At 44.3% G+C, this 9,927-nt stretch overlaps 1 pseudogene; it reads left to right on the plus strand.

Moving 5' to 3' along the window:
- The first annotated feature begins 2,898 nt into the window (after positions 1–2,898).
- Positions 2,899–3,016, plus strand: LOC124778568 (annotated as a pseudogene).
- Positions 3,017–9,927: the final 6,911 nt, after the last annotated feature.

The raw sequence follows: 9,927 nt of genomic DNA on the forward strand, positions 1-9,927 counted from the left end.
GCCGTTCGACACGATATTAGGAGGTGTTCCGTGACTTTTGTAACCTCAGTGTATTACTGGAAGTGCCTGTTAACCAAGACAAGTACTGCAGACCCCAAGCGTTGCATGTTTCTAGTCCTAGTATTCTTGACTGAAACTTTGGGTACACCGTAGGAAATTAATTTGCTGGGACGTGACAAAAACCAAATTATTGATGACGTATAAGCTGGTCAGCAAAAGCGTGACGTCATTGGAATGACTCGTTGGTGTGATATCACAACTAGAATCTCTTTCATATTTCGTGGATTGTTAAAAAATCATCAGATCAGAGTGATGTAACAGCAATTAAAATGAAAGTTTCTCGTTATTTCTTGATCAAAGCCTTTTTCAACAGGCCGGAATACACCTTAAGCGAAAAAGAAAGCTTGTTATTAGCCGAGCAGTGACTCACCTGGAGAAAAACGAGGGAGAAAACATCAGAGTCGAATTTGAGCTGCCGAGAATTTATCTGGGTTGTATGGCCGTGGTCCATGGAACTCTTCTATCCCTGACGTTTCGTCCAAAGCTACGTTGGACATCTTCAGAGGTGCTCTGGTTGTGCTGAGTCTTGCCGACTGACGAGTCGGACGTCAAAGAACGGTCTAAACACCGTGGAAAGTGCGCGTGGCGGAACATGCTCTGCAGCCGGGTGATCACCTAGTGAAATTTTCGGAAACTGAAGTTTTCTGTAGTATGACTAACTATTATCCACGGCTGTATAGAGAAGCCATCGAAATACATAAACATGGGGATAATTTTAACAGAAAAGAAGAAGGCATGAAACTCAGCGATATATGGACAGTGGCGCTACCGAATCGATGAGAAGTTTTTATTTTTGACATACTATGACCGATACTTATATATTATATCCTTGACAAGGTTCATCTCTGCTATCACGTAAAATCCAGGCCACACCCACTTTCACAGTGAAGAGATGGCTTCATGACCAGAACAAGGAGTGGTACCGACAGGACAGACGCGCCCTTGTATCTCGCTGGAGGAAAGCCATTTAACAGGAAGGAGAGTACGTGAAAAAACAGGGAGCGTTGAAGAGACAGAGTTCTTTTTTTGTGTATGTTTCATTGTATTCTGTAAATAGTTATTAAAGAAAAAAAGGTGGTGCATTATGTAAGGTGTCATGATAAGCAAATCCAGTAGTATGTCACATAGCTCCGAATAAATCGTGACATTAAATTAACCAAAGTAATACGAGTAACGAGTGAGCAAATGGAATACCACAGACTAACACAAGAATGCCTAAATGCATGTCATACCTTCCCACCTTAAGACAGACGCAGTTCTGAGGGCAGAAACGAGAGCAGAAGCCGAGAGCAGAACCGTGTTAAGCGAGAAGGCCCTACGATAAGGGACGGACACCCACGTCGCCAGCTAACCGCTACGACCACACCACCGCAAGTTTTTAGCGTGAGACTTTTTCGCGTCTCTGTTACGTTAGGACCACCCCCCAGCCCATGTTAAAACCGAGAGCCCTCCAGAAGAACAGTATACGATAACACAAAAAGGGCTACACCACCCGCAAGTTTTAGCGTGAGACTTTTGGATAGACAGAATTTTTGTAGGCGGAGCTTAAGGTTAACATTGAGACCCTGATTGGTCAGATGAAAACACAGCCAGATAGTTTTTTTTTAAACCAACTTCGATAAATTGTAGTAAGGAGAAGTTAGAAGAGAGTTGCTTCGGAGACGGCGAGGTGAGCGGCGCTGTGCTGCCCGCCGCCCCCCCCCCCCCCCCCCCCCAAGGACACCGATAAGGTAATGAACGCAGGCGATGCCGCATTTTTGAGCGCATAAGGCTTCACTCAGAACTGCAGAAGTCTCATCTGTTACATCCCCTTTTTGCGTAATACTAGTGTCGATCGTCAATTAGAGCTCATGGTGTTCACATTTGCCACTTGAAGTAAAAATCTGAAACGTGATGATTTTTCTATCATACGGTTATTGAGAAGCCACATCAGCCACTGTAATTTATGAGAAGTTAGATAAGTAATTAAAGATAATTGAGGGTCACTGTAGACCATTTTGATAATTTTCTCTCTTGTGAAACTTAATTTAAACCTAGATTATAGGTGTGATATGGCATAGGTCATCCTTCGATCCATTGTAGAACTTGGAAACCCACTCAGGGAATATTCGTTCACATTTTTGTTGAACGCAGTTGGTTTTTTACCATCCTGTATTAAAACATTTCCTTTTATCAATAGTGCAATTTATAAACAATGTTTTGTGAGTAGAATAAAATTTCCAATGGTAAACTTAACTGCTTTTTCGACGTTATTTTACCAGCTAACTAAAAATAGGAAAGCCTTGAACCCCTTCCACTAAATTTAGTTAGTATTAAGATTCTTTTACAGGGAGTGCAGTGGAGCTGACGCTGAAATCATAAAGTATTTGATTATATCATCGCTAGTCTCACTGAACTCTTCTGAACTCTACGAGTCATGTGTGGTCTGGCGTCTTCTTACCAGCAACAGGTCCCAGGTTCAAATTAGTCAATTCCCTAAAAAACACGCTCAGAGCGTCGTTGCGCGAAAGTGGTAGGGAGACACGATATAGAACAAACAGACACCACGCAGAATGTTTAGAATTACTTTCTGGGCGACCCTCGCACAATAATTTCCCATTTGAGCTCATACAGTTTACTCGTTCAACCCATATCGAAAAATAACCTGACTATATTTTTTGTACCCTGTATGTGTACTTAACTCATAAAAATGGCTTTGAGCGGTTTATCCAGAAAGTTTTGGCTAAACTGCGCATATGTTTGTCTAGCACCGAAATCCATTTTTATGAGCACTTATGGCACATAATGCAATACTGAGGAAGTGTCTGTTCTCTTTTCTCAGTGTAGCATGTCAATTGTGCCAACGGCCTTGCCGCAGTGGTAACACCGGCTCCCGTCAGATCACCGAAGTTAAGCGCTGTCGGGCTCGGCTAGCACTTGGATGGGTGACCATCCGGTCTGCCAAGCGCTGTTGGCAAGCGGGATGCACTCAGCCCGTGTGAGGCGAACTGAGGAGCTACTTGATTGAGAAGTAGCGGCTCCGATCTCAGAAACTGATATACGACCGGGAGAGCGGTGTGCTGACCACATGCCCCTCCATGTCCACATCCAGTGACGCCTGTGGGCCGAGGATAACACAGCAGCCGGTCGGTACCGTAGGAACTTCCTAGGCCTGTTCGGATGGAGTTTAGTTTAGTTCAGTTTAGTATGTCAGTTGTATATTTATCTAATATTGTGTCATTTTGAGCTGTAATGCCGCGGGGGGTAGCCATGCGATCTGAGGCGCTTTGGCACGGTTCGCGCGGCTTCCCCCCATCTGATGTTCGAGTCTTCCCTGTGGCATGGGTGTGTGCGTTGACCTCAGCGTAAGCTAGTTTAAGTTAGATTAAGTAGTCTGTAAGCCTAGGGACCGATGACCTCAGCAGTTTGGTCCCATAGGATCTTACCACAAATTTCCATTTTTGAGCTGTGTTACGTTTGTGTTGTTTTGAATAAGTATTGAATGAAAGGAAGATAGGGGAAGAAACCTGGTACTGGCACATACAGTATCAAAGTTATCTGGACACTTATAAGTGGACATTAATACGGATTGTGTCCGCCTTTAACATTTATGTCAGCTTGAACTCTGCCAGGAACAATTTAATTGAGGTGTCTGAATGTCTGTTTATGAATGGTACCCGTTGCTCCTCAGAAGCAGAAGCCAGAGAAGGTAGTGATTTAGGACAATGAGATCTGTATTCCATTCTTTCAACGGGACGCTGGGCAGGCCAGTCCATTTCAGAATTGTTATTGTGCATAAACCATTTCCGTCGCAGACGCTGCTTAATAACACGGTGGATTGTCATGCTGATACAAAGAGTCATCGTCTCCAAAGCGTTTCTCCGGTGTGTGCACTATACAATTCTGTAAAAAGTTGATATCCTACAGCATGTAGCGTTTTATGAAGCACAACCACGAAAAACATCTCGATGCCGTAACACCACATCCTCCCAATCCACTGTTGGCACTGCACATGATGGCAGGTAACGTTCTCTAGGTATTCGCAAAACCCAAACCCTTACAGCGGATTGCCAGAGGGTATAGCTTGAGTCATCACTCCACATTACTCGTTTGTAGTCGTCCGTCGTTCAGTGGCGTCGCTTAGGAGTGTCTATACAAATGTGTGGTTTATGAAGAGCTGCTCGAATGTTGCATCACATTCCTTTTAACTCACTGGGCACAGTCCTGTGCTAGCTCGACTTCGGGCAGCAGTTTGGAACTCACGAGTGACTCCTTCTGCTGAATCTATGTGATTGTTTACTAGCACACTCTGTTATGTCGGCTACTGTGGGAGTCGGCACCGACACGACCAAGGAAGGTGCAAATGGTTCAAATGGCTCTAAGCACTATGGGACTCAACATCTGAGGTCATCAGTCCCCTAGACTTAGAACTACTTAAACCTAAATAACCTAAGGACATCACACACATCCATGCCTGAGGCAGGATTCGAACCTGCGACCGTAGCAGCAGCACAGTTCCGGACTGAAGCGCCTAGAACCGCTCGGTTACAGCGGCCAGCGCCAAGTAAGGGGAGAAGTTGCGATGGCAGGCGGTAGGAATCCAAAATCATGTGTACAAAATACTTAAAGATTAAATGAACATTGTATTTCTAAAAAGAAAAGAAGCCTATGTTCTTGTACCTCTTACATATGACTACATTGACAGTCTATTACTACTCGCAGAACGTAGGCTTTTAACATCTTCGTATCACTCAGTACTGACGTTCTCAAAGTCTGTGACCGAACTGGGCCCGACCAGCGATGGGCGGCTGGTTAGAATGGTTCAAATGGCTCTGAGCACTATGGGACTTAACATCTATGGTCACCAGTCCCCTAGAACTTAGAACTACTTAAACCTAACTAACCTAAGGACAGCACACAACACCCAGTCATCACGAGGCAGAGAAAGGCTGATTAGATCAGCGTTGACAGGGGGCACTGAACTCTGTCTTCCTGGAGGTGTGGCGCTGCTCGCGCTCGGGTCGGCGCCTTCTCGATTCCATTCCGCGGCATTGCGCTGGTCGGTGCGCAGTCCATACTTTAGGACTGCAAATCCTCCTCAGTGATCGATGGTCCCCATCCATTTGTACATGACGTATGCCTGGTTGTGGTATACCTGTGGTTGTTTCTTTGCCTTCCACTGCACAATCGCATCACAAACAGTCGACGTTGGCAGCATTTACAAAAGTTGAAGTGTGCCTAACGGATTTGATACTCAAGTGATACTCAATTGGCAGTCCACATTCGAATTCACTGAGCTCCCCTGAGCAGCCCATCCTGCTGTTACTGATCCTCTGCTGAAAAGTCAAGACTCCCCTTCTCCTTTTATACTGCAGCGTTCACCCCTCGTGACATCTAGTGGCCAATTCCGCATTACATAGGAGCTTTCCGTATACTTTTGATCAGATGGTGTACATTATTCCTTTCGAACTCCATGAATCACTGTTGAGATACAGAGTATAACCATTAGGAACTTTACACCGCAACTTGGCCTCTCTCTAGTGCTATAGCGATCTCTATTACATGTTGTTGTTGTGCTCTTCAGTCCTGAAACTGGTCTGATACAGCTCTCCATGCTACTCTATCCTGTGCAAGCTTCTTCATCTCCCAGTACCTACTGCAACCTACATCCTTCTGAATCTGCTTGGTGTATTCATCTCTTGCTCTCCCTCTACGATTTTTACCCTCCACGCTGCCCTCCAATGCTAAATTGGTGATCCCTTGATGCCTCAGAACATGTCCTACCAATCGATCCCTTCTTCTAGTCAAGTAGTGCCACAACTCCTCTTCTCCCCCATTCTATTCAGTACCTCCTCATTAGTTACGTGATCTACCCGTCTAATCTTCAGCATTCTTCTGTAGCACCACATTTCGAAAGCTTCTATTCCTTTCTTGTCCAAACTATTTATCGTCCATGTTTCACTTCCATACATGGCTACGCGCCATACAAGTACTTTCAGAAACGACTTCCTGACACTTAAATCTATAATCCATGTTAACAAATTTCTCTTCTTCAGAAACGCTTTCGTTGTCATTGCCAGTCTACATTTTATATCCTCTCTACTTCGACCATCGTCAGTTATTTTGCTCCCCAAATGGCTGAACGGGATCCAAAGCAGCCAAGGGTGCTTATGATTTTTCAGAGCTCCTACTTTCTGTCCTCCTGAGGAGCGATCACAGTGGGGGAAATTAGAATTTAGAAAAAACGGACGTAGCTGGTGGAATACTTAACTATAATCCATTAATGGTGAACGTCGCTCTTGACGGTACATAATTTCAGTATCAATAGTAACTGGTACTGGCGCCTTGCTAGGTCGTAGCAAATGACGTAGCTGAAGGCTATGCCAACTATCGTCTCGGCAAATGAGAGCGTATTTTGTCAGTGAACCATCGCTAGCAAAGTCGGTTGTACAACTGGGGCGAGTGCTAGGAAGTCTCTCTAGACCTGCCGTTTGGCGGCGCTCGGTCTGTAATCACTGATAGTGGCGACACGCGGGTCCGTCGTATACCAACGGACCGCGGCCGATTTAAAGGCTACCACCTTGCAAGTGTGGTGTCTGGCGGTGACACCACAACGAGAGTACCAGGCGCCTGCAGGCAGGCTAAATTGCTGCTCTTTCGCCGCTACAGTGCTGCTCATGCACCTGATAGTAGACCCTCTGGAATCGAAGAGTGTCATAGGAGTTGCCAGTCTGCAAGCGCATAGGACTTCGTTACGGATTCTGTGTGTATGGGTACATTCTTAAAACTCTCAATGAAGGTCGGCGGGTGCCACCGATGGATTTGATGTACTGGAAGGTCTTAGAGGGATCCTTTGCCGTTTTGTTCACGTATGTGTCAATATCACGTCCCCACATGATGACGCCACAAGAGGACAGAAAGTAGGAGCTGTGAAACAGCATAAACATCCTTAGCTGCTTTGGATCTTGTTCAAATTTTGAACGACCCCTAGTGGTTCCATCCATACATGAGAGTAAAAACTGCGGTCACGCTGCGCGTCAAATGGGTGCGATCACCTCCAATGGGGATGAACGACCATAACATCCTTTGTTCAGTAAAACAATGTTCCATTGTACGCCACAACGTTCGAAAGTTCACATCATACTGAGTTCTTAGTATTAGAGATCATGGACAGTTCTGTTATACTAAGCATACGTGTTTTGTCAGGAAATTCGTACAGTCACATGCATCCTTCTTGATGTTTCAAACTTCAAAAACGATAGCGCAGAATTAACAGGAACTTCCAGAAGTGCAGTGTCAAAGGTTTTGATGAACGTCCTCTTGTTGCTCATCGCATTGCGAGCTCTAGTTTCCGCCGAGTCTGAGCTGCGGTGTGTCTGGAATGTTTCCGTCGGCCACTCATAAGAAAACCTGTCCAACGCTGGACAACGCGTTTCTGACCTCCGTTGCATGTTGTGGGGTAACGGACGAGTTGTGGCGCCCTGAAAAGTTGGCGGCCACCGCTCTGGTCGCTCGCTTAGGCGCGGCTCGCTAGCAGGCGCGTGATGCCGCACAACGGCCGGACCACGTGCTCCATCCAGCACACGGCTGGGAATTCCTTGGTGACACTGTGTCGGTGAAGGAGACACGCCGGGAGAGTGCCAAAGATGGCGGACTTTGTGAAACCATCATGGCAGACATTTCACAGTTCGTGTAGAAATTAATAGTAGCCAGATGAATCATGATACCTCAAGAAGAAATATGTAAATTAAAATTATTTGCACGACAATTCTGATAGTGTGTAACCTCCCCCTCACTTATCGACCTTAATGACAGTGAAAAATTAAACCGCGTGTACCTAATGGAAATTTGGGAAAAAGCAATCGTCACCGAAGTTAAATTGTCGGTAAAGAGGGAGGGGTTACATCTAAATGAAAGGAAAAATGCAAATGAAACTGATGGAAATTAATTTTGAAAAGGGGTAAAGTTAATAAAGAAAGTAAATGTGCGGCCGTTACGTTAACAATTAACTAGCGGTAATTAGATATTTGAGATTTGGGAGAAATTACGGTCGCCAGTCCTATGGACAACTACTAAAATAACTGAAAATGAAAGATTAATACACATATAATTTGCGCTAAAAGCGTGGCAACTGAAGGTTGACACATGTAGTGTGAAAACTGAAAGTTTGTCAGAAGTAATAAACTTCGCTACACACTGACTTAATTTAGCAAAAGAATTAATAAAACCGGAAAATTGAAATTTAGTGACTGAAATTAATAGTGAGCTTTCTTTCTGAAGCACATCGAAATTCAGTAAAATACGGTTAGTCTTGGGCTACCTCAACAATCATTTCAAAAGCTGCTTGAATCTACGCAATTTAGAAATAAGAGATTTAACTTTGATCTTGAATTAAATCATTCTGAACAATTAACAATAGTAAAATTTAGTATGTACCAAGCTGGGCTGCAGTCACAGGTAAGCTAAAATACGGTAACAAAACTCGCACTCTTAATTTGTGACTATGTAATCTAAATATTGTAGCCAGCTATGAATACCTTAACTGAACTTTGAAACTAAAGCAGTGAAATCGAATGATGCTGGCGTTTGAATTTCAACGACACTCGGGTTCATTCCGGAAAAGGAAGGGACCCTGCTTGGTAATGCAATTGGGACAATGAGCAACAAAGGTGCATGCTATGTTGCTGTAATTTAGTTATGAAAATGGATCAGTTTGAAAAGCTGAGGTCTGCCATACAGTTCTAAAACTTTACGTGCTTCCAGTCTTCCTTTTTGGTTGATTGAAGGTTTGAAGCCGTAGATCGAGGAGGTGGCGACAGTCACTCATTGTCGGCCGTCGCTGTTGCAGAAGCTGGATGTTGGCGCGCCTTCTTCTCGACACGGTCACCAGGCGAAACGGGCTCTTGATGTGCGCCACCTAATGCTTCCCGTCCGCGACACCGTGTCAGAAACTACCATAGCAATTCGAGCGCAATTACATGCTGCCAAACCCTGAAAGCGCGGCAACTCGCGGGAGCGTCACACAACACACCTGCTCCACTCGCTACTCCAGGCAGACTCTCCCTCTTCCCGCGCTCCACGCGGCAGAGTTAACACTACCAAAGATCCTAAACACTTTTGTTCTCCACACGACCTATCGATGTATTCGTTCGATATCATAGTTTTCCCTAGGGCAGACCCAGCGTATAAATACAAATAATATTTACAAAACAAACCAATTATACATCGACATAAATGCATAAATAAAAATATACAAATAGTAAAACAATTACAATATATAAAGACACAGAAATGTCATATCTTCGGGTAACAAAATAAGGAAAAATCTATAGTACAATAGATGGAAATAGAAGGATATGCATTTCCGGCGTTACAAGTGTAAACAGATTTTCAATATCTTTATTAGTTTAAAGTTTATTATTTGACTGCAAATTATACAAGTAACAGTCTACAGCCCGAGGTCTCATGGTCGCATTCTCGCTTCCCGAGCACGGGGTCCCGGGTTCGATTCCCGGCGGGGTCAGAGATTTTCACCTGCCTCGAGATGACTGGGTGTTTGTGTTGTCCTCATCATTTCGTTATCATTCATGCAAGTAAAAGATTGGACTGAGAAACGGTTGGGGATTTGTACGGGCGCTGATAACCGCGCAGTTGAACGCCCCACAATCCAAACATCATCATAATCATCGTATACAAGTAAAATCACACAACGAATTTCTAAAATCTAACCGGTTCTTCAGATTTTGGCACTCGACGTGTCTTTAGAAAGCTATTAGTGTAAATCTAAATTGGTATAAATTACAGGCATGTAACTTGAATAGTACATGAGTTATTGAAGATCAAAGTGGCCGATTACTATCGATCGCGTCAGGCCATAAGTACTCCACA

This window comes from Schistocerca piceifrons, chromosome 2 (assembly GCF_021461385.2).
Source record: "Schistocerca piceifrons isolate TAMUIC-IGC-003096 chromosome 2, iqSchPice1.1, whole genome shotgun sequence".
NCBI lineage: Eukaryota > Metazoa > Arthropoda > Insecta > Orthoptera > Acrididae > Schistocerca > Schistocerca piceifrons.